We start from the raw sequence: 25,451 nt of genomic DNA on the forward strand, positions 1-25,451 counted from the left end.
TTTGCTCAATATTTTTAGGTTTCCTTTCAAGTAATACAGAAGTAATTAAGGTAGCACTTGAGTTCAGATAGGTAGCTGGATTCGAAGTTAATCCAGCAGGTTTGTAATTAAACCTCTGTAACACAACCTGGCTTCCCTTCTGAACTAAAAAATGCAATCTGTTCCTCATTACTGTTCTTCAATACTTCTCAAAATAGAAATAATTTAGAAATCTAGATACTTGGGATGCAATGAGGATTGAGAAAAGAGATGAATGGTGCTGTAAGATCCAAAATGTCATTGAGCTAATGGTCCCTAGCAGACCTTTTAGTTACTGAACTCTAACAGAGCTAACTCCCAACCTAAACTCAGATAAATTGTGAATAAATCTGTGATACTGTACTCTATCTATCCTGCACTATTGTTCAACCATGACTCTTATAGTCTGCCATAAGCTGATGGAGAGCCATCAACATTTTTTATGACTGTGTGGATACACTGAGGACAGACAAGTCCTCCTTAAGCCTCCTGGAGTCTGTAATGATTATGTCACCGCTGATATTCTGTGTATCTTTTCACCTAAGATTCACAGATTTTAAACTGAAGGTGAACATCACTCTTCTGTTAAAAAAGAAAAATAGTAACAAAAAAACCAAACCCAAATGGCACAAACAAAGAGGATTATTTTCTCTAGTATGAATAGAATAGACAGATCCAAAACAGTTGCATTATCTACGTTTTCTATAGCATGGAAGTGATCAGGGTTCAGTTCAGTTCCCTTCCTCGTGTGTGGTGATTATTTGCACTCTTCAGGTCACACTTTTTTTGGACTGAGGTAAAAATTTCTATGGAGGAATACTTATTCCACTTGCAGTCACTATCACAACAGAAAGATGACTTGCCTCCAGCCTGGATGCTCCTCCAGATGCCAGAGGAGAAAGTGAAAGCTATGTTCTAATTTCTGCTCCATAAGTTTATTTGTTTGATGCAGAATAGTCAAGGTGCTTGGGACAGACATGACCTTGGTGCCAATGCCTTTGTAGTTTGCAGACCTATGCTTTAATTTTCCTTGTTCTGGTCTTCTCCAAGTCTGGTTTTTTTTTTTCCTTCCTCTGCATGAAAAATTGTTAGCCTGATCATACTGAATAACTAATAAAAATTCCTGGACCAAAAATTGTCTGAAAAGTTTGTTATAATGAGCATTTTCAGAGAATTCAGTCATCACAGATTAAGCAAGAGTTTTCATTCAGCACTTAGCATTCTGTTCTAAGCTCCTGGCAAGAGTGAGTATGCCAGTAGTGATAGCACAATAATCTGCCAACCATTTTTCCCTCTAAGTTGTTCACAAAGCTACCTAATGCTTGAACTAGCAGCTCATTCAGCCACCTGTATGGGACTGGTACAGAAACACTGGCAAAAATACACCCTTTACCAGATGTGGTTGTCTGCAAAACTATATTATGTGTTTGAGGTTTCTTAGAGGTGGTCTCTTAATACAGTATGTTACCAAATAAGAACACAATATGAAATGTATTCATGTTAATATGTGTTACTGTACTACCTACCTACAGGCCCTATGAGGTAAAACACAACGTAAGAGTTTTTAGGGGGAAGGAAAAAACGTTTCTTCCTATCAATCTAGGAGAAGTGAAATGTTCCTGAGGCACAGGAGACTTGTTTTCTCCTCTGACAAGCAGCACTGCAAGCTGCTGAAAATCTAAGATTGGGATGAAGCCGAACAAAGCTGTCACAAGTCTCTTCTCTGGTTTCAGAAAGCTTTGGATCAATCTGACAGCACTAACAAATTCATGTAGGAGTGGGATTTAAACCTTCCATACAGCAGCAGCAGCATTGAATAGTATTGCCCTCAGTGTGTACGTGTGGTGGATCCTCTGCTGTGTATTCCACTGTGAGAGTCTATAAATACTTTGATGGGCTGCGGTGTTAAGTTTTGCAGGCAGCCAGGAATACAGAGCAGACCCACCACACACACACATACAGAAAAAAATGGGTTAAGTAGTACTGGCTTCCTACAAAACACAACACCCCAGCCACGCAAATCATTTACAGACTGTTGCAGTACACCAGGCATCAGGCAAAGACGGAGCAGCTACGGATCACGTATGAATGCATTTGACACATGACGCCAGTAGCAGAGGTTTGGCACAGTTTAGCTGTTTTTCTCTTATTATAAGCCCAGAAAATACAGCACTTCCATGCTCAGTTTCACTGGATGCCCAGTGTTCTAGCCCTAGACAGTAGTAAGGAGGAAGGTAAAAATGTATGTGCAGGGGAGAGAAATGGTCAGGCAACGAGCTAGGAGATAGGGGAAAAGAAGACTAAACTGAGGTAGAAGATGAAGTATGCAACTGTGTCAATCCTCAAAATATAAAAAGACATACCATTGCTAAAGATCAGGAGAGATTAGCTCAATGCCAGAGGCTCTATCTGATAGGCAAACTGTCATATACTGCAGAGAAAAAAAATTTAAAAAAAAAATTTCAAAGAACTGAGTAGGATGCTTTTATCCAGTGAGACTGCAGTCACTGGTGTAACTGAAATCACAAGGCATTATGTATCACATATCTGGATCTTTTTCTTTACAACACTATGCCAATTTTACTCAGGATATGACAAAACCTATCTGATGAGGACATTAGAAGTCACTGTAGTATTTATTACACCAATCCCCCAAGATAAACGAAACCAATTAAATAAGAACATTTAACAGTTCTTAAAACTAATTGAGCACAATAAGGGTGAAAAGAGAAAGTCCATAAACTTCAGTGAGAGTCAACATAATTCTAATCTAATTTGTATTTGTTAAAGCCCAGGTTTCACAAGTCAAGGACAGAGTGCATCAGAGAACTGAAATGCGTGCATTAGATACTGTTCCTTCATTAATTAGAAGGTATATAGAGAAGCAACAGAGGACAGAGGAAACAAGACAGTATGTCTTCATATAAACTTTTAGCCAGCAAAAATGTGCACGTTTAGTGGCACTTCAGCTGACAGGTTACAGAATTTTGCATACAAACACGGAGGAGTGGTTTCATACAATTTGTGACTGTGATTATCAGTGCTATATAGAAGGACCATGCAACATTTAATTACTGACTGTAATAAAATTGGTCTTTGGAAAGAATGAATGGTGCATTTGGATCTCCTGGGGAATGCTGAAAATCAGTGCAAGGGAAAAATAAGCATTGCTCCCATTCTCTGAGTCATTCTCTGAGTCTTTTCTGCCCTCCTGTAGGTGCTAACTTCAGATAGAATATTATGCATAGTAGACATCCAGGTCTCCAAAATAAGAGGCATGCTTCCATCCATTTCAATGTAAGCATTCTGTTCAGTCATTAAAAACTTCATTATACAAACCCTACAGACTTCAAATAATCTGAAATACAAGCACATGGCTGAAGTAACTAACTGATTGGAAACATTTCTCTTGATTGCAGATTATTTGAGATGGTTCAGAGGAAAAACTGTATAGGGCTGCTAAAAAACAAAACTAAAACTTCTCCTTTGGGGAAAGAAATAAACAAAACCCAAGAGATTCTGAGGGGTAAAGTATGTGTACACATGCACTAGGCTATTGTTCACGTCCCAGTCTTGTGGGTTCCAAGCCTTTAGGATGATAATATCAGCTCAGTGGGGAAAAGGCCACATTCCAATCATGGTTACAGAAAAACAAACCAAAGTACAGTACTACAAGTCCAGTTACTTTGCAGTTACAGAGACTAAAAAACACATTTTGATACAGAAGATGTAATACATAACTGCTACTAAACTGCTCTCTCAAAATTTCAAAAGCAGCTTTAATGTAACTCAGTGTTTTGGGCAGGGAGATACAGTGAGAGGCAGTGGCTGTCCAGAAGCTTTTTGTTATGCAGTTGATAACACAGGACTTCCCTAACTAGATATTACTAATTGAATCTAGCTTGAAGTGGCTCTCAAGTTGCACCATCTCATCACTCTATGAGGAGGGACTGATTGCAGAATAAATCATTAAAAGTCCCTGTATAAGTTAAACACTGAAATGGAGAAACATCTTTGAATCACAACTTAATATTTTAAATTTAACGTCCATCCTAGATCTTTCATCTCACCATTCAAATTCTACTTCTTTGACTGCATCTGTGTAATGTTTAGGAATAGTTTTATGTCTCATCTCTGACTTTTCCCATTTTCCTGCCTACAGTTGAGTGCCTACAGCCTTCTTGGAAGACAACAAATATTAATTCACTCAACATTCATTCAAGTTCAAGACTTCTGTGCAAGTCCAAGCTAGTCTACTTTCCCCCAAACATAAGTGCCAGACTGATAAAGAAGTGCCCAAAAAAGAGACAAGAAGTTACAAGGACATGAGGCTACATCTGTCCTTGGAGAGTAAGAGGGAAAAAGTCAGCAGGGGGAAAAGAAGCTACAACACAAGTTACTAATAAATATTCAATCCCTTTGTCTCTGACACCAATATGGCATTTTAATACATTAATTCTTCAGAAATTATAATTGCTCTCAACTTGCCTTTGCAAAGAATATGGACTTCTTCCCTACTCCAAAGCAGTTTTCGCACAGTCAATGTAATAAGCAGGAGAGGAACTTCCATTTCTTGCAGGCAGAGCAAAGGAGTTGTAAACACAAGTACAATCAAATTTACTCACAAATTCACCCAAAACTGCTGTGAATGGAGAAAGTGTATTTGCCTCTATCATTTGTTTTTTTTTCAGGTATGTTGCCTATGCAATATTTACATACTCTCCATTTCTCTACTTTGTATTTCTTTGCCCTCCTTAGCTCATAACCTAAATCCAGTGTGAAGACATCATTCACCCTTTTTAAAAAGCTTTCAGCCCAGCAATGGAGGGAGCATGAATTTTGAAAAACTAATCCTAGAGGAAAGACAGTTCTGTAATTCTGCTGTGTGCAGAGGCACTGGGCTCAAAACAGCAGCAAGCAGCCTGTATCCAATCCAACAGATGAGGCGGGGCAGAGGAGAATCATAAAAACACCCTAGGAATCCACTGTGGCAAAGTGATGGGTTTTCCTCAGATGTCTGGGAGGAATGACAAACACGGGACACACCACATCTTTCCACGGAGCCTGGATGGTAGTAGTGGATGGACACGGCTGAGGGGCTGATAGAAGTGAAACATCCTCAAGCCATCCAGCTTGCCAGGAACAGCACAAAGCATTAATGAGGACTAAGCTCACATGGGCTTAACCCACTTTCTAAGTTGTTTTTTGTAGCCCCTGGGTGTGATGGCTGTTCTGAGTCTCGCCCCACATCTGATCAATCCTCTGTAGCTTGATTCCCATGGAATAATCTCTCCCACCACTAGCAAATGATTAAACAACCACATAGCTGCAGGGCAAATAGCCAGGTTCCAAAAAAAAAAAAAAAAAAAACAAAACTTTTTGAGTACGAGCACAGTGATAGGAAGGCAGAAGAGGGCCTATAATTTGCCTTGTAGCTAAAAAACATACCGATTAAGCAGTTAGTACCACTCCTCAGGGTTCACTAGCAAATCCTTAGCCTTAAATTTAAAATGTATAATCCTTACAACTGTAAGGGAGAAGATCAGCTTGCCTTTAGAGTCTAGTTTTCTTTCAGGCTATGAGAGTCCAGCTACACCACAAACACAGAGCCCACAGATGTTCTCTTATATAAAAATTGGGGTCTGCCAAGACAGGCTTCACTTTCTTTCTGCCAGCTAATATCAGCCCAAACCATGTAACACAAGAGCCTCTCCATAGACAAACAAAGGCATTCAAAATAAAAATAGACCCAAGTGATAAAACTCTTGTAACGTAATAAAAAATAATTGGTTTGTGCTGTTAGAAAAATGGTTATTTTAAAAATTTAAAAAGAAACGGAAAGAAATTGAATAAAAGAATAAAGAAATAAAGGAATTAGTCTTTCTTTAGCAGATGGAGTAACTGTACTCCAGAATTAAGACATCAAAAACAAAATTAATGAAGTATCATTAACTATGAAAAGATCTTTTTTTTTTGTAAGATTAAAATTCAATTGCAAACTTATTCTTGAGGTATGTTGTATCATGAATTGCACAATAGATGCCTGTGTTTTACAGCCTTTAACACTTTCAATCAAATTGTTACCAAAATTTCCCTTTAAAACATCCTAAAACCATCTTGTCCCTACTTGCATATGTCTCTTGCTGTCTTCAAAGATAAGTTCAATTCTCCCTAGTATCTTCTTGTAATAGGCCTTTGATAAAGAAACTGCCATTTTCCATCAGCGTGACAAAATGTGATGTATGAGATTACTTCATCACTCAGTCCTCACATCAAAATTTGGATCATCCAAAGCTACCTGAAATCAGTGGGCTGAGAACAAGTGGCCAGTGCTATTTTCATGGTGTATTTTCATTATATTGGATGTTAAGTAAATACCTGTGTAATTCCCTTGAAGGGTGTCTTACAGTATTTTAAAATGTGTTAATTGGTAATACTATTTAAAATAAACTCAAGCATCATTTAGAGGGCTTGACAAAATTTTTGGATTCTTTTCTGAAGATAATGCTCAAAAACAAAGGCAAGAAAGTAGTTTTCAATCTGATAGTAATTATTAGAGATCCTATAGCTAGGACTTCAGAGGAATTTTAAATGGATTTTTGAAAGTCATTACTTTTCCATAAAACTGTATTTTAATAAGAGTATTTAGGTTTAAAGGAAACAGTAGCTTAATTTTGTTGTGTTCTAGTCTTGATATCCACGGCTTCCAAGGAAATCAATCCCATGAAATGGTAATTGAGAACACTGGATGGCACAAATATGAATCTGAGCAGCCACTGCATGAACCCAGCTATGACAGCTTACAGAACTGCTATGTCATAACTTTGGTTAAAAAGAAAAGGAATGTGGCTCTGTTTAAGCTTTATCTAGAACTGAAAACTCATTCAGCTGCTCAAATAAGTTAGATATTAGTTAAGAACAAATCTCCCAGCTCTTCAACTAGAAAGCACAACTTTTCCTCTTTCTCTGACTTTGACTCCCTTTTGGTTTTTTCCTTGTAGCTTCAGTATTTGCTTCTAATTCACAGATGCATTTAGAACTTCATGTATCATTTTACATAGGCAATAATTTCACATTGTTCATCTTCTCAGCCTGTATTGATTAGATGAATGTGTGGTTTGACTTTTCACGGACATGTTTTAAAAGTTTCCTCTGGACAAAAGAAGTAATCTCCAACTCTCCAACTCCATTTCCACTAATTCCTCTCTTGACTCAGAATCTCTTTTGTCTTCAGGAAACTGTACTCCCTTGTGCCTGCTCTTGGCCTCAGCTTTTACTCTACATGCTTTACACCCATAAATCTGCAGTCTATTCAGTAAGCAGAACTACATCTGCAGCAGTATGTGTGTGCCACAGCCTCGCCTCTTAACACTCTTAGATGTCCTCAGTCACTGCATCTCCTTCCCATTAACTACTGAAACTTTCTCTTATTTACTTGAAGTTTACCTATCATGAACTTTTGCATTAACTTTTGCAGCCAAACACCCTTTCACATGTTCAAAGTGACATTCCATTCTCCCAATCAAACAAATCTACTAACAAACCCAGATATGTGTTCCCTTCAAGGGCCATTAACAAAACACAGGCTGTCTTGTGCTTGCGACCGTCTGTGGACTTGTTCAAGCCCAAAGATGGGACTTAAAAATCCATACTCTCTCACTTACTGCTTCCTGGTTATTTCCCCTTGGGTTCCACATATCCTTTCCTTCAACCAGATCTGACACTAGAAAAAAGGGTTTCCTGAATTGTTTAGCCTAATCTTCATCTGAAAAAATATTCTTGACTTCATGCCTCAGTTATTTCACTCTTCTTATTATACTGATGTTACGGCACATATTTTACATAGACTGTGAAGCATAACAAAAACATATTATTCCACTCCTCTGACATTTTTGAAATATTTTTTCAAATCTCCGCTCTCTTTACCAACCTTCTGGTCAATATAAGCAACTAATTCAAGTTTTCCAAGAAATCCAAACCCTACAGTTTCGACACACAGACCTTGCTTTTGTATAGAGACTAATTAGATCCAAACCCAGTAGTAAAATCTTTCATAATGGTAATGCATATACAACATACCATGAGTATTATTCTCATACCAGAATATGACTTATTTTTTCCATTTTTTTTCAGATGTTTTTAATGCAATTTATAGGACTGCTATATCCTATGCATCCTATTAGCAGGATGGAAATCTGAAGTGTCAATGTTAATTTTTGTGTATTTGTTTATGACCAAACTCAAAGCCTTATGAATATAAACTAGAGTTAAATTGTTCAAACTCAAAAGAAAAATATATCTTTGTATGAGATGGTATTAAATATCAGTTAGTGGCATTATGAAAATTTTTGCAATGAAATGATGATTAATCAGGAAGTTTTTTCACCCTAAAATTCTACCCAAGCATCAGGATGAATTTACTCTAGTTTAAAATTTAGAGCTCTTAATAAAAGGAAACGCAATTAAGCCAAAATCACCTTTCCTGAAACATTTCTAGATTCACTTCATGTCATTAAGATGCATTTAGGGAAGTAGTGTGTTTAAAGAGCTTTGTATAGGAATCTTTGGTTTAGCAGCTGTCATCCCATTAAGTAAAAATACACGTGGCAATCAAATTCATATTTGGTAGTCAGTAATTTCCCAGAGCTCTAAAGCCAAATCAGTCAGGATTAAAGGAACCAATCCTTTAATGTCCTTGGTTGATCATAATCCGAGAAAACTGCAAGAAAGAGATCCAAGAAAGACTCTACAATTTTTTAAGTCCCAGTCTTGACCACTGTGATGTTACCTTCTGCTGTGACTTTAGTATGTGTTTAAAGGAACCCATGTTGCATGTCCACAGTAGGTAATATATAAATTGTAATAAGTTATGACAGGCATTGTATTTCAAGACAACTATATTTTGCCTCTAGTAACTTCATAAGGCATGAGACTAAGTACCTATTGAGTTTTACCACCTAAAAAGTACAGTTTTGGACTGAAATGCCTGGATTATATTACTGATACAAACCAGAAAAGAGACATCAAATTAAAGAACATATCAACTTGTGAATGATCTCATTGCACACCAGCTCCAGAACATTAGTTTTACCAAGAGCCCTGGGTTTATCTATCATGGCAATTGTTATCAATTAATTTTCAATTCCCGAACCTGTTAAGGCAAAGAAAAACACAGTTTGGATGAAAAGAAGTAAAAACGATTCCCATAAACAATGTAGCAAAGCAGAAGTACTACATACGTGTGAGATTGTGCAAGCACCCACTGTTTATACATCATGGAATCACAGAATCATTTTGTTTGGAAAAGAACGTTAAGAGCATAAAGCCCAACCATTATTTGTTAACTTATAATCTGAAAATAACATTTTAAAGGTCAAATTCACAGAACAGGTAATTCACGACTACAGGGTCAAAATTCATATTCACTTGCATTCATTAAGAAAAAAACAGACCATTAATCCCTGTAAGGTAATTTAAACTGCCATGTAACTTGCAATTGCAGTTAAGGTGGTTTTTTTTTGTGATATCTCTTAAAGTTTATTTTGGAATCAGTTCCTTCTCTTACAAGAACTGTAAAAACATGGAACGCATCACAAGTCACCAAAATAGATTATTTAGTTATTACCCAGGTTGTCAGTCCCACGTTACCGAGAGAAATGCATCCAAGATTCAAAAGCAACAGAACATGGAGACTTTTGGATAGAGTGAAGTACCAGCAAGGACTGTTGGTAATAACATCTCCATCAACCTTACAGAAGGTAGATGTACACTTTCTGAAGTCACACTTAATGACATAAATAAAAGTAGGAGTCAGATTCCAAAGGCAACATTTAAAAAAAAAGTGAGAAATCTGGCTTGTATTGCATTCAGAGGTACTCTTTCATATTCTATTTAATATGAAAGGAGGCTACTGTCCTGAGATCATAGAATAGCTAGGGTTGGAAAGGACACTGAATATCATCTACTGCATGGGCAGGGAGATGTTCTGGGTTTGGTGCTTGTAATTGATAAGCAGCAGAATCACTAAACATAAAATCTACTCAGTCACTATATACTTTCTCTGAAGTTGACTGATTTACTCTATTCCAAAATTACTTGCAAAAAAAAATGCATAACTAAATCAGGAAGCCTATTGCCCTTAGATCCTGTTTACAGGTATAAATAAACCACTCCTTTCCTTTAAAGTGATTCAGATCAGGAGCCTAATGCCTAAAACTTCTTCAGATACCATTGCTGGATGTTCTAGTCAAGTGGCTGCAATATGGTTGTAATATTTCAGATTCCACACAGAACTTTACATTTGCTACAAAATCTCATTTGATTGAGGAAAAATCATTCTGTGGGAGAGAAGCATTTAAAAAAAACAAACAAACCTATTCTAAAAGCAAACACAGCTTGCTTTCTTTTTTTTTTTTTCGACAGCTGAAAGATATATATGTGTATATATATATAAGCAAAACACTACAAGTCCCACAAATTATTTCTTTTTTTCATAAAAACTGCATTTAATATGTCTGTGGTAACAAAAGATAACATATGAAGTTATTACTTGAATAGTCACTGAAATAAAAGCAATATATTGCAGAAAGTGTTCTTCCATTAGAAAACTACATGTAAATCTGGTCCTGCCTTAGCTGTCTTCCATGCACAGAAAACTACAATAGAACCTCACAAATTTACATTGCTATATATTTTAAAAATTGTACTTCTGAGCATCAGGAATAGTTCCACACTAAAACAAATTTGTATCATCTGCCTGCCTTGGCCTTGCCGGCTTGATTTCAGTTCACCATTTTCTTAGTATCTGGGTAAAAGTGCTAAAGGTTCAGTAACAGGTATTTTCCTAAAGACTTGTGATGAATTGTCTTTAATTTATTTACTGTTGTTGTTTTTGCTTATAAACTTTGCATACTCTGCAAGCATAAGGAAATGTGCATGCCAGGCTACTTGGTACCACAGATGTTTCAGTGTAGCAAATGTTCTGCAATACAAAATGATGCATTAAAACACACAGTGGTTTAGTTTATTAAAAAATGAGAATTCTGGGACAAAATTATTTCTACAATTAAGTTTTCCTGTTATTCTTACAACTTCCATACATTTGCAGTATGTAGAAAAAAATTAATTGAAAACATTGAGCATTTACATCTATCAAGAATTCAGCAGAATGCAGTATGTCCCAATAGTAGGATGGACACAACATAAATAAAGCATCTTGAAAGCAGAAAATGTTCCCTTTTCATTCTTCCTTGTGGTCAGTTACAGGGATGAGAGTGCACATTAGAAGTCACTGTAGTACTTATTACACCAATCCCCCAAGATAAACTAAACCAATTAAATAAGAACATTTAACAGTTCTAAAACTAACTGAGCACAATAAAGGTGAAAAGAGAAAGTCTATAAATTTCAGTGAGAGTCAACATAATTCTAATCTAATTTGTATTTGTTAAAGCCCAGGTTTCACAAATCAAGGACAGAGTGCATCAGAGAACTGAAATGCGTTCTGTTGACACTGTTGCTTCATTAATTAGAAGGTATATAGAGAAGGAACAGATGAATGACACCTACTGAATGTGGTTCATGGATAGTGTCAGTTCACTTAAAAGTTAATTTAAAAAAATGAACAAAAGAGTTCTTAAAATGTCAGCTGTATTATATGTAACTGCATGAGTTTATTAAGTCGATTCCCAAGCCATACCTATCACACCCACTCACTTAGGCAAAGACAACTGTTAATTAAGAAATATTTTCTAGTTCAATCTACTCAACCCCTGCTACAAATCTGTATTCAACAAAACACTTCAAATTTTCCTGAACTTTTCCAAGTGCAGAAATACATGTTGTAGGAAAGAAACTCCACTCTTCCTGTGGTTGCCCAGACTTTCAGAGTTTGAATGATTTCTCAGTGGTTTTTTCTCAAAGTTTTCTGAGTACCACTACCATCTTTCTTCTTAAATTGCTTTTTTTTAGAATGCAAGCTTTTTTTACCAATCATGTCAGGCAGCTGTTGGTTTGTTTTGTTTTGTTGTTTTTTTGGTTTTTTTTTGTTTGGTTGTTTTTTTTTCTTAGAAGGAATACTTCTCCTGGAGGCCTAGAAAGAATTTTAAAGAAGCAAGTGCTACAAAGCCTAACATTCCTTACAGCATATTATTACTGAACAAATACCTTCTTGCTTAAAGTTGTACACATGTATATGTATGACTTCACTCACCTACAGAATCTTGAGACTACTGAGCAGTATCAATTTATAAGATATAGTGTACAAATTTTAAGACAAAACACAACTGTATTCTGAATAGAATGTGGAATCAAGTCCAAGTATCAAATTCTTGATTTCTTGGATATCAAACCTCATACAATATTAATAAACACAGTGATCATGGTTTTGTAAATGCACACATATTTATAAAAATGTATGTTTTTAAGCAAATCACCTGAACTACTGAATTTTTTTCTTTTTTTCTTTCTCAAGTAACCATAGGAAGCCCCTTACTGATCAGAGAACAGACTGTCCTGCCATCTCTTTCTTGGTTATAATACGGAAACCTGAAGGATTAGATACTGGGATAAGAGCAGACACATCTCTATTTTGTCATCCCCAAGAGTTTCTTGTTTACACTCTAATTTTGATTGGGGAATTTATTTATACAACCTAGAGGGACTTTGTTGCACTGTCATTCAGAGGGACCTGGATTGGGGAGGGGAGGAGGACTGACCCAAGAGAAAACTTACAAAATTCAGAAGAAAGGGAAATGCAAGGTCCTGCACCCAGGTAGGAATAACCACATACAGCACTACAGGCTGGGGACTGACTGGCTGGCAAACAGCTTTACAGAGAAGGACTTCGGAGTCCTTGTGGACAAGAAGTTGAACAAGAGTCAGCAATGTGTCCTCACAGCAAAGAAGAACAAGTATTTTCCTTCAGATTAATCAGGCAGAGAATCTCCATCAAGTTGAAGGAGATGATCCTTTCTTACTGCTCAGCACTGGTGAGTCCACACCTGGAGTCCTCTCCAGTACAACAAAATACGGACTTACTGGAGGGAGTATACAGGGATAGAGAGATGATTCAGGGAATGGAGCATCTTTTGTATAAGGAGATGCTGAAAGAGCTGGGATTCTTAAGCCTGAAGAAAAGAAAGCACTGGGGAATCTTAACACAGAAACAATTGATGGATGAGAATAAAGTAATCAGGCTTTCTCTCAGCACTCACCAGAGAAAGGACAAGAGAGGATTGGTATAAACTTAAGAAAAAACAAAAACTCAATCTGAACAACACAAGAAAACACTTTTTTTTTTTTTTTTTTAATCTTTTTGTTATTAGGAAGGTGATTAAACACTGGAACAGTCTTGCCAGGAGTCTGTGAAGTCTCCATCTTTGGAGATGTTCAAAACCTGACTGGACAGGGTCCCTTGCAAGCCCCACTGTAGCCAATTCCAATTATGCAGAGTAGTTTGAAAGATCTCAAGGTGCCCTTTCCATCCTGAACAGTTTTGTGAAGAAGAATCATTCCAGATGTGCCATAACAGGCATCAACCTGTAGGCATTCCTGCCAACATTTACCAGAATATGAAGCAGAACTGAGGGCAAAAAGCCAGTACAAAAGCACAATGTACCTTATTATCATACTTTATAAGCAGCATCATTCTCAGCTACATCATATGTCTCAGTGTACAAGCAAAATTATTTCACATGTATCCTCACTGCTCTCTTAACAAACTATTTCCATTTTTCAATTACCCACATCTCTTAATTTTTAGAACGCTAGTTTGCATACAGGTGTTCACTAACATTTTATTTCAAACAGAGTCCTGGTTAAGTTGTAGAGTGTGTGTGTCTCAAAAAATACGGTGCTTGCAGTGCACATTAGAGTACTGCTGAAGATACCATATGTTGCTGAACAATCAGTCTTCAGTAATTTCATACTATATTGCCTGTAATAAAGTTTTAGTTTGCCTAAACTTTAGCTTGCTTGGGTAGCATGCTTAATCCGGGCACAGTAGTATTTCTTAAGTTATATGCATACTGCAGCACTAACTTAACATTCTGAAAGTAAACCTTGGTCTGGATTATAAACCAGTATTATAACACTGCAATACAGCTTTCTATTGATCATATACTGTTGCAAGAATGGAATCAAGCCCAAAGCCTCAAGGTTAGTGCTACAACTTGATGTGTTTATGAACTCTGAGCATTGCTCTCAAAATAACAGCATATTTAGTGTTCAACTTCAATGGTAAAGTTAATGCAGCTATTGACACATATCTGTCACAGCCCTGCCTGTAGAGTGTGGCCCCCACCATCATGAGGTTTCAGCAAAACTTTGAACATGACAGATAGAAACAAAGTTCAAAAGGCATAAGCTGTTTTCACCTGATGCCTGACAGAACATATTATTCACAGGTGAGGCTTATAACTGTTCAAATCAGAAAGTCACTTATCAGAAAGCCTTCTATACACTGAGACAGGTATTTAAATACCTAAAAAAGCACACTATTAAGTCTGAGCATTAGAACTGACAAACAGTATAAAACTGTACAAAATTGCTATGTTATTACCACTTGGCCTTAACTTTCAATTCATACTGTGCTAAAATCCTTTTTTTGCTAATTACATTCCTATTATTTCCAATTTTAAAACTAATGTTTTAATAACTATAACACCACTTAGCAATAAGAACACTTCTAGTTTCCACATTCTTTTCATCTTCAGTCTATCAAAATAAATTGCTACTAAAAAAAAGCACATGATGAAGTCTGCTCCTACCAAGAGATGATCCTTATCTACATAAAATTTTTTAACGATGACTTGAACTTTGGGAAGCAGTTCCCATCACAGCTTGCTTGGCACTCAGTTTTAGGCACATAGTACCTTTACCACCTTCAGTATTCTCCTTCTAGCTACACTAGCAACCACAACCCCAGGTGTCCACTAGGCACACTTGGATGTGCATAGGCTGCCTGTTTCACTGTAAAAGTATGTGAACAGCACTGTAAGGGAGCCATCAGCTCCACTTTGGATCATGCTGCTCTTGAGTGTAACCACAAAGTACCACGAACACCCAATGGAGAGTGCTCACTGCACTTTGGGATATGTCAGGAAGTATGTCCTACTATCAGTCTTTCAGCAACACTACTTGTTTGGGCCAGCCTGCTCAGGATATTTCTTTTGACAAGGGACATTAAAAAAAAAAAAAAAACCAACAATCATCTGGAGGTCTTTTACAGACTCCATCTCCTTTTTAAAAAAAAATAATTGTTGTTTGACTTGATGATTCACTGTTATAATTTTCCTAGTAACTGGCAACTTTCTGTTGCCAATTATTTAAATATCAAATTAATATCTTAGCCTGAAGCAATACAAAGCAATAAAAAGAAGAGTTGGCAGTTATTACTTACATCACAAAAATCTTGATTCGAAGAGTTCAACTAATTAGCAAAATAATAAATTAGTTAAAAGGTACACTATGCAAAGTGTTTAATGTTGTTTTCATTTAAATTGTATTTGTGTTCAAGTCAAATAACAAGTAGCGAGAGTGACAGGGATCCATTTTGCAGATCCTGCCATCTGGCACAGGATTCCTTGGAAGAATCACAGAACAACCATTTAACCACCAGGCACTGCCGAGGGAGACAACTTCTATGAGGGGCATGAAGAGTGAAAGAACTGCCAGATGGGGGGGCCCACTGGGCTGGATGATGTCTTCTCCCAAGCCCAGCCTCTATTGTAACAGCATCCAGGCTTTTTTGGGTTTCACTTCACCAAACCACCCAATTCCAGACCTCCTCTGCTCCATACCAGTAGCCAGAGGTAAAACAGCTAAGTGGAAACTTCTGGGCAGGGACAAAAAAGTAAGGGAAATGAAGATAATTTACAGTAAATCATGGCTTGGCTTCGCAAACGAAGATTTCAGAAGGGCTCTCTCTCCCCACGCTTGCCGCAAGCGCGCTGATGGCCGATAAGGCCCACGCGGCACAGGCAGTGCGGCTGCAAAAGGCCCAGCAGAAAGTGTCCTGTGAGGGGACAGCCAAGGCACGGCTCTTTCTGTGCTGTCTTTTCTCCTCCAGACTGATTCTCCATGCATTCTCAAAGGAGGCAACGGCATTATGGATGGTGTCTCCATGTCTCCCGACTGGAGGCCAGAGTGGACCACTGGTGGCAGTCAGTATGGCCAGAGCTGAGGGATTGTTTCAGGGAGTCCTTGTATCCCCTCTTTGGGGCTCCTCTGTTACGGCAGCTGGTGGCAAGTTCACCACAGAGCACAATCTCAGGGAGGCAGTGATCCTCCATCCTGGAGATGTGCCCTGCCCAGCACAGCAGCTTTTGTAGGGAAAGAAGATAGTTGCCTGCCTGGCACTGCCTTCCACTGCAAGAAGGACAAATAGCTGAAGCCCAGGCATAGGAAGGCTTGGCTTAATATTTTAACTCAAGGAACCCTGGGAAAAGAATAACTCCTGAGGTTGCCTAAATTCTTCCGTCTTCACCATATAGGGTGAAGCCGAGTAAGAGTACATCAGTACAATGATGCACTTGCTGATGAGGACCTTGCAATTACACAATATACATTGTGAGGATTTTACTTCAGGGTAGTTCAAATCTGAGCCCAGATAAAGTATTCCCACTTCAACAGTTCAAAGAAAAGTTATTCCATACAATTTTGGCTTCCACAGAGCAGATATTTCAACTGGGTAGCACCTCATCATCCTTTTGTCTGGTAATATGAGGTGGCAAGGGCAATGACATGTATCTTCCTTACAAGCCTCATATAAGGCATCAAGCTTTATTTCTCTTTCTGGTATGTGATTTTCTGTTCTTGCTTCCACAAAAGTGCAACCATAAAGCCATCATGAGTTTGCTATCCAGTCTGACATTGCACCACTACTTAGTCCGTGATCAATATGGCCCTAACTCCTCCATCTTTGGTAGATACCCCATGAGAATACCCCAGATGAGGGTATTCAGATTTTAGACCTTGTGAAGGCACTTTAGTCTGAGGAGGAAATGTCTAAGAGTCTCTAGTCTGAGATCACCTGGAGGATGGGACAGCACCATCCCAGGACATGGCATAAAGCATACAGCATGTGCAGAACTTCTGGATGCAGATACACAGCCAAAGCCTTCTGCCATGAGCTAGCACCATGATTTGCATCATACTCACAATAAATTTCAGGTACCTGCAATTCTGTTCATTACAGCAGTGTATACATAATTGTCTTACATGAAGCAATGTGGTATGATCTGGAAACCTGAGACATTCACAACACTCATGAAAACTGCAGTGAAATTTGTACTTGAGGGATAGTGATCACTGGCACTGAAGTCAAACACTACAAGGTTTTTGGAGTCTATGACAGAAGAAGTACAATTGTTTGACACGATATCCCATATGCAGCAATTAAAGTCATTACGGTTCTGCAGAGGTTTGATTTGTTATACTAATGTTAAAACTTAAGAGAAAAAAAAAAGCAAAATACTGTTAACATATTTAACATTTGTCAACTATGCTAATGTACTACAATGCTAATACCAGTAGATTATTTTGGGAAGACCCATCTGGGGTGTGTACTTTCTATTCTCCTCAAGTGTCAAAGTGGCATGAAAACATTTATATTTCCTTAGCCTGGAGCAGCAATGAATGACTAAAAAGCTTCTCCAAACCCTGTTGGGGCATACCTACAAATTAGATTTTTGCAGTAGACATATCCAGGAAATATCATCTATGGTTCTTAAGGGGGAAGCTTCTTATTCTTGCAAGTTTTAGCAAACCTGTGTATTTATTTAATTAAAATGGACTTTAAACTTCACTTTGGAATTTTAAAGGCATAAATAGCTCTGCCATGGCTCTCTTTCACCTTTGAAGTCTTGCATTAAAATGTTATCATTAGTAATGAAATCTCCATAATCTTCCAAATGCTTTACTCCCAAAAACTTTACTTTGCTAATCTCAATCTTTACAGTATTATTGACCACTCTGCAAGCACAGCAAGATTTTTTTTTATAGGATACACCAGTGACATACCAGAATTCAATTAATTGACACAGAAATTATTTGTCCCTTAGCATGTAGTAATAATACAGTCTTCACTGAATATCTTCATCAGTCAATACGAAATGCTTTTTAACATGCATACAGAGTGAAATGCAATGAGCAGTCTGGCACAATCATTTCCATAATTGAGTAGATGTAAGGAATCTCCTTTTCTTAAATAGAAATGTAAAATCAGAGAAAATCTCCACAGTCCTCTAGTTCAAACTCTTGCTTCTGAGCTATCCACAAAGGAGACTGCTGAAAAACTGAAGTACCATTACTATGGCAACATGAACCATAACACTAACTGAATACTGGGTCTCACAACTCTTTATTCTCCTGGAAGGTCTCCTAGGTTCCAGGCTTCTACACAGTCCACTTTAAATTCAACTTTCTTGAGTATAATTAACAAAAACCCACACTGTTTATATACAAACAAACATAACAGAAAAAGGTACTAAAGTTTTGAAATATTGCATAATTAATTTCCACTCCACAAAGAGAATATAAATTGTTTTCTTTAAAGACCATGATTGTAGAATAAATCAAAATAATACAAGTTTAAAAAAAATCAAAGCCAAAAAAAAACTCTACTATTCAGCCTAAAAGCTCAGAATGAGGTGGAAGCTTTCCTCTATTCCAAGCTTAAGAAGAATTCCTCATCGCTTTTTCCTTCTTTCAGATCTGGTCCTGTGTGTTCACTCCTCCCAGCTCTTCTTACAAAGATGACAGAGAGACCAAGATATGCATCTCCAGATCTGGGCAGACACAGCATTCACTAGAAATGTTCCCCCACACAGCATCAGTAGTCCTGTCATCAATCACAGATGCATGGAAAGGAATTTAAATATGCTTATTTCTAAACCTGATAGCTTGCTGATACTTGAAAAGAGATAAATCACTTGAGTATCTCTTAAATAATGTTTACTTACAATGAAACCATTAGTAATTCCAACAGCGTATAGCAAGCTATGCAGAAAGCTATATACTTATCCCAGGATATGGAAAGGAAAAACTAATAGTATGAACAGTTCAAAAACTCTGAAAGGGGCAATAAACTTAAAAGATATAGAACACCATTGGAGAAAAATGCAGATTCACACTAAGATCTTGTGAACTAAAGCTGTAAATCCATATGCATTGTACCCCTCCATGGATACTTGCCCTGGGCTACTGTATTTCTGAAAGACTGTCTCTGTGTAGAGATTTACAAATTAACTTCACTCTGTTTTCAAACACTGCTTTTCATCATTGCATGGTGTTTCCAATGAGGGCAGCCTGAAGTACTTCAGCTGAAGCCACTAAGTATTTGCTAACTTGATACTGGTGTCAAGACCAGGGTGGAGTAAAGCCTAGAAATTCAGGATCATGGTAGGCCAATTTCACAAGAATGTCGAAGAGAACGCTATCAAAATTCCTTTCTGCTACTTCATTCTTTTACTAGAGTTCTTTCTTCCTCTTTACTTATACTACAACCACTGCATGTTAGTTTACTCTCATCTGAAAGACACTGTTAATCTCTAGAGAGTAGGAAAGATTGAATAAGTAGAACATAATCTGCATTGCTGCTACTTTTATTTATATCTTACAATTTGAACAAAAAAAGATTTGCACAGTTACTCCCACTTCGCCCTTCAATATGCCATGATGAGCAGATACTGTTAACAATAATAAAATATTTTTTCCATCTAGAAAACAACTCTAGTTTAGAAAGTGAGACATTCAAGCCACTCAAAAAATAAGATGAACACAGTGTCTCTTCAATGTAGTGTGAACTTGTAAGTACTGGTAGGCCTCAAATCATTCTGCACGCATGAGCATGCGTAGGAATGTTGTGTTTCAAAGTAAACATTAGAAACTTGGGTAATAAATATATAATTATCATCTGGATAAAATCAGATGCCTAAAATCCTATTGCCTCTGAGTATAATTATAGTAATAAAAGTATTGCTGACTGATGAAGAAATGTACTATTTATGCTGCAGGGATTGCAAATCAACACTTTTTTATACCCAGACAGTTAAAAAATCCAGTCTGCATTATAAAACTTGATTGGTATTGAAAACAGTTCACCTCTGGACTGTAATGATTAATCCTTCTGTCTTTCTCCTCCTGTATTATCACTTTCCTATGATTTATATTATTGTAATGATCATCAATTCATCAATTCAAGATAATACTTGGTCTTTACAGGATAAAACATGTTCATATAAAATGCACATTCATTGTCCTAAATCACATCTTTAAGATGTCTTTCACATGTAGTAAAACACTGTCTCAGTAGATTAGAGCAAATACTTCCAAATATGTCTACAAAGCATAACTGTCAGAAACCTCCTATCTTATTTTAAAATCATATCTTTAATCTTATTTTGATCACTTTATCCCTGGAGTGAATATAAAAAAGAAGGCCTATTTTACAGTTGTCAAGTGGGGATACACCATCTGAACTGCAAATTTAAATTTAAGTGCTTTAGATCTTCTAGAAAGATTAAAAACATTAGTGTTTTCATGTATATTTATGAAGTACTTCTTGATAGAGCTTCCAAGTTCTGTCAGTAGAAGTAGAAGAGCCGTCTGTCACTCAGAGATAATGTAGATATTGGGATACCTTTCCTATTGGTAGAAGACTTGTAGGCAGTGGTTTAAATTCAGCTGACCCAGCTTATAGATAACTTTACATTACATTGTTTTTTTGAGAAAAAAGAGAGGAAATATACTGTTCACTATATCTATTTTCTACTTTAAAATACAAAGACTCACTCAAATGTCAAAAAAACAATAAATAAGGTCTGCTTGTGAAGCTTATTTCAGGATACTTTTTGCATAAAGCTAATACCATATGATTTTATATGATTTAAATTTTATATGGTTTAAATATAGACCATATATGGTTTATATGGTTTATGGTTATGGTTTTATGATTACTCACTTGGTCAATGGTACCAATGGTACAATTGTTCCCATTGGGAACAGCACTGACAAGTGCTGCAGAGTACTAGGACTGGTATAATGATTGTGGACTCCATGACCTATTCCACCTGTGCCATGAAAAGCTCATTTCATTGCTGCTGCCCTGGTCCCAGCCTTTTTTCCTTTTGTCTCCAGCAATGTTCACATTTTTGCCCTGCCTCCAATGAAAATGTCTGTTCACCTCTTACCCTCTCTTCTTAACAACAGGAGCACAAATTAAGATATTGAGAGCTTATTAGATCATTCTACCCCATCTCAACTATCACACATGGTACAAAAGCACCAAATGGGTGCAACCAGCTGCAGCATGTTCCCTGGGAAAATAAAAAAAAAAAATTAAAAAAAAAAAAGGCTGAGTGGGGTCTACTCAAAGGCTTTTTGGAAAAGCCATAGGGAAAGCTGGAACCCAGGAACAACAAACTATGACAAGGACAAAGGAAGGTCTGCAAATCTCAGAGCTGCAGCCTTCACTAACATTACTACTCTAAGTACAAGACAATATTTATATAAGTGCATCACTTGGCTAAATCTGGTTTAATGTTTACAGAAAAAGAGGAAAAGATATTCCTGATTTTATGTTGACCATCCCTACCAGATCTTTCTCAAAGAAGAGAGGGGGAAAAGAGAAGTAATATAAAATTTATTTCATTTACTGTATCTTCCAGCTTAGCTCATGGCTCAGTGTCCATTAGCACAGATTCTAGTAAGGATCACTACCAGGGAACAGAACCAGGGAGCTAGAGCTCTTCACAGTGGCTGCAGAGGAGGCAGTGATAATCTGCTACATAAGAAAGAAAGTATGCCTAAAGAACATAAAAATAGGCTTTTTTCATTATTTGCACAACACAATTGTTAGGACAGGCTACAAGATTTGCTAAGCAAGTGAAAAAATCACAAGCTCAAACCACACTGCACAGAGTAAATCTGCTTTCATCACTCAAGAAAACTACACAAAAAAGAAAATAGTCTGTAATTGGAGAACCATCTTTTTGCATAGCCAGGAGAGTTTTTCCTAATTTTGCCTAGCAAACCATCTTATGTTTAAGTAAGAAAGCTTCTATCTTACATTGATCTTGTACTTACCTTAGTTACCAAATAAAGTCAAATCATACATAAATTTAGAAAAAACACACTGTGTAAGGATATCCACTTACAGTGCTCACTAAAGCTTGTAGAGACAATAATCATGCCACTATCAATGATAAAATCATAGTAACTAAGACAGTCCACTGGATCAATACCACAGAAGTGTACTATCCAAGACTGACACCAAAGTACCTAATGATAAGGCTTATGCTATAAATTAGCATTGAGAGATTCTGCCTAACATCCCCCTCTCAAGTGAGTCTGATCTTTCAAATCCCTAATTATCCTGGTAAGTAGTATCTTAAACACAGCTATACTGCTTCTAGAAAATACTTCTTACTTGTAACTCTTACCTATTGACCATCCCCAATTTGAGAAACACCCATACAAGCATTCTGGGTAATTCCTTGTACATTTTCCATTATCTCTATCAAATATGGAATATTAATAGAGACTCTCTGAAAAAAAAAACAAAAAACAAAAAACCCAATACATTGATGGTTTCACCAGTGATACTTCTTTTTTAGGAAAAAAATTATTTTAAAATAATTTCCTGGGGGGGGGTTTCAGTGAAGAAGAAGATACCTTAAGTCTGCTGAATGACAGTGATGCTCTGTGATCTCCGACAAAAGTAAACATGATTTTCAAAAGGCAACATAAGGTGAATGAATGTTGCTGTGATTTGTACACAGGACTGGAGGGTGAAAAAAAGGCTGCTTTTCAATAATAACTTGAAACTTTTCTGTGTGTCTCTGTGTTTGAAAATAGATTGCTCATGTCCCACTTAACCAAGAATATGTAGGCAGTAATTAGGTACTGAGCTAGAGAACCTCCAAGCACTTTCTCTTAATGCTGTATTAATTATTCAAAATATGCCCTTGCTGAGTAGAAGGGGAGAATGGCCTAATTCATACCAGAAAGAATTAGAGAAGGAAAAATATCCATTAATTACATAATATATGTTTGCCAAGCAGTGAAAACCTGAAACAGATGGGCACAGAAAAGATATGCATTTCAGATGAGCTATATGAAGACACCTAAGCAAGATAGATAAGGGTATTAAAACAAATCCAGAAGAAAGGGAAAGAAAATGTTTGCTTAAGGGCATAATCTTGCATGCAGAGTAGAAGAGGCTGGATGATCATTTTTTCTGTCTCTAAATTGCAACTTTCTGTGCATGAAGAAGAAACATTAGCCATGGATTTTGTTTAACACTGAACACTCAAATCCATCTCTTTTAGAAAGAGACCAGTTTCAAGCTCTTAGAAAGAGCTAGAAACCATACCTGCTCTTCCACCAGACATACAAGCTCTGCTAACATCCAAAGCATAGCTACAGCTGGCAGAAATACCAAGCTGCTATAGCTGGTGTGTCTTTGCTATTTCTTTGTCTGACATACAATATGAGTATGATAAGCTCCACTAGAATAATAAACTTTCAGCAGCTACTTTCTTACACTACTCAACTTTATCCTCATTCTCATGATAAACTATGTCAGCTAAAAAAAATATATTGTTTAGGAAAATTAATTTATCCAAGTGGTAGAAAGCCATGTATCTCCTATCCATGCCTACAGAAGTGGGGTGGCAAGGTAACTCATAGCAGAACTTTAACCAGTCGAGAGAGATGGAATTAATGAAAATGAGGAAATCGTTGGAGTTCATTAGGCCAAATGTTAAATAAGTTCTAGAAAACCATACTTAATGTTTGCAGGAAAATTCTAGGCAGTGAAATGCAGTTTGCTCAATTATCAGGGGAAAAAAACCCACCCAAACATCAAGTCAACTGAGCTTTCAGGAAATGTTAAAAAGCTAAGAGGCAGCATCTACAGACAACTGTAAGTATTTTCCAAATTCTGTGGTTTTTGCAACATCTATACAAAATTTGCAAAACTATTATGGCATTTGCCTTTTCTTCCTGTGCCATGCCAGAAAAAGTTACTAGTAAGCTATTCAACAAAATCTTACATCAATTTGATTTAATAAATGCGTGGCTACCCATTACTTAGCAACACACGTAACTACTTAAAGTTGGTTCTGGAATAAACTTTACTAAGTGGAATTTTGCACACAAACATGCTTGACAAAACTTCTGAACCTCCCAAAGAGTGCAGTAAAACACCCCAAAAACATTTTGAAGCGTTAATAAAAAAAGCAGACTCATCTTCTCTCCACAAGTTTTATAACAGGAAATGCAAAAGACATTATTCCATAAAATATTAAGTCTTCAAGCTACTTCTTCTAGAGATATCCTGGTTAAAATTATTTTCACAGAAGGATTGTAGAGGGCACAGAAACAGTACCGCCCCTTTAATATAACTTTTAAAGAATTTAGTACAGCTTTATAAGAAGGGACTTAAAATCTACTCTGGAGCTACACTGTATCACGAAACACTTGAGGAACAACTATCTTTAGAATGCCTGACTCAGATATATAAGGCACTGAAAAAATTCCTTCCTCAGATCAGGTACGTAAGCAGTACCAAGCAGAGACTGCTGTTAAAAAACAGGTTTTCATCAGTAAACTCTTAGTAGCAATTTAACAGTTAAGTCCTGTTGCAGAAATGTCAGTTTTAAAACAGTTTTAAAGCTGGTGAAAGTTTATCCTCTATCCAAAACCAAGAAGGCATCAGTTACAAATGGAAACTCTTTTGAGTATATCTATTAGTCAAAGAGCCATTATTCTTACTGAAATTTTGCTCACTAGAAGAGCTTCTGAATTGCAGATCTATCACAGCACCAGAGTAATCAAAAACTAATCTACTTCTTTCATGCATGCAGAGGGTGGCGTGGTTTCTGTCAGACCAAACCTCTCAGGACAGAGACTAAATATGGAATCTTAGAAGCAACTCACAGCTCTACATGAGTCTTCCAGGATGACCATCAGCCTAAAACCAGGCTTTGTTTAGAGTTTCATGTACTTCACCTTCTCCTGTGGGATCAGAAACCAGCATACAAATTTATTAGATAATACCTACAGAATTACTACTCTGTCTTACCTAACTTTGTTTTCCTGATAAATTATCAGCTGGTACACTAAGCTTCTCCTGAAGATGAATTTACAGGACAAAACGAGCAAGCACTTTGGGGGAAAACACTTTGCAAAACCTTCCCGGTCCTAAAATACCTCTCTTTTCAGACCCCCATTACTTAATGGGATTTTAATAGTATTAAGAGTTTTATTTCCCAATGGATAACAATGTTTAAATAATGCTTTTGACATAAAAAATTTTATCTAGAATGAACATAACATGTTCTGTTTACATGAATTGAAAATACTCTGAATTCAGAATTTTCACTGAAAACTGTTTCCATCCAAATTTTCACCTAACTAGATGCTTCATA

At 36.9% G+C, this 25,451-nt stretch overlaps 1 protein-coding gene and 1 long non-coding RNA gene across 4 annotated transcripts in view; one reads left to right on the forward strand and one right to left on the reverse strand.

Moving 5' to 3' along the window:
- The window catches only part of CRPPA (CDP-L-ribitol pyrophosphorylase A), a 110,424-nt gene that overhangs the window by 15,837 nt on the left and 69,136 nt on the right, over positions 1-25,451 (reverse strand). The window lies entirely within an intron of this gene.
- Positions 2,053-4,309, forward strand: LOC139792280 (uncharacterized). The gene is made up of 3 exons (XR_011724205.1): positions 2,053-2,137; positions 3,236-3,315; positions 4,181-4,309. It is a non-coding gene; the product is annotated as an uncharacterized lncRNA (long non-coding RNA).

Source organism: Heliangelus exortis, chromosome 2 (assembly GCF_036169615.1).
Source record: "Heliangelus exortis chromosome 2, bHelExo1.hap1, whole genome shotgun sequence".
Taxonomy (NCBI): Eukaryota; Metazoa; Chordata; class Aves; order Apodiformes; family Trochilidae; genus Heliangelus; species Heliangelus exortis.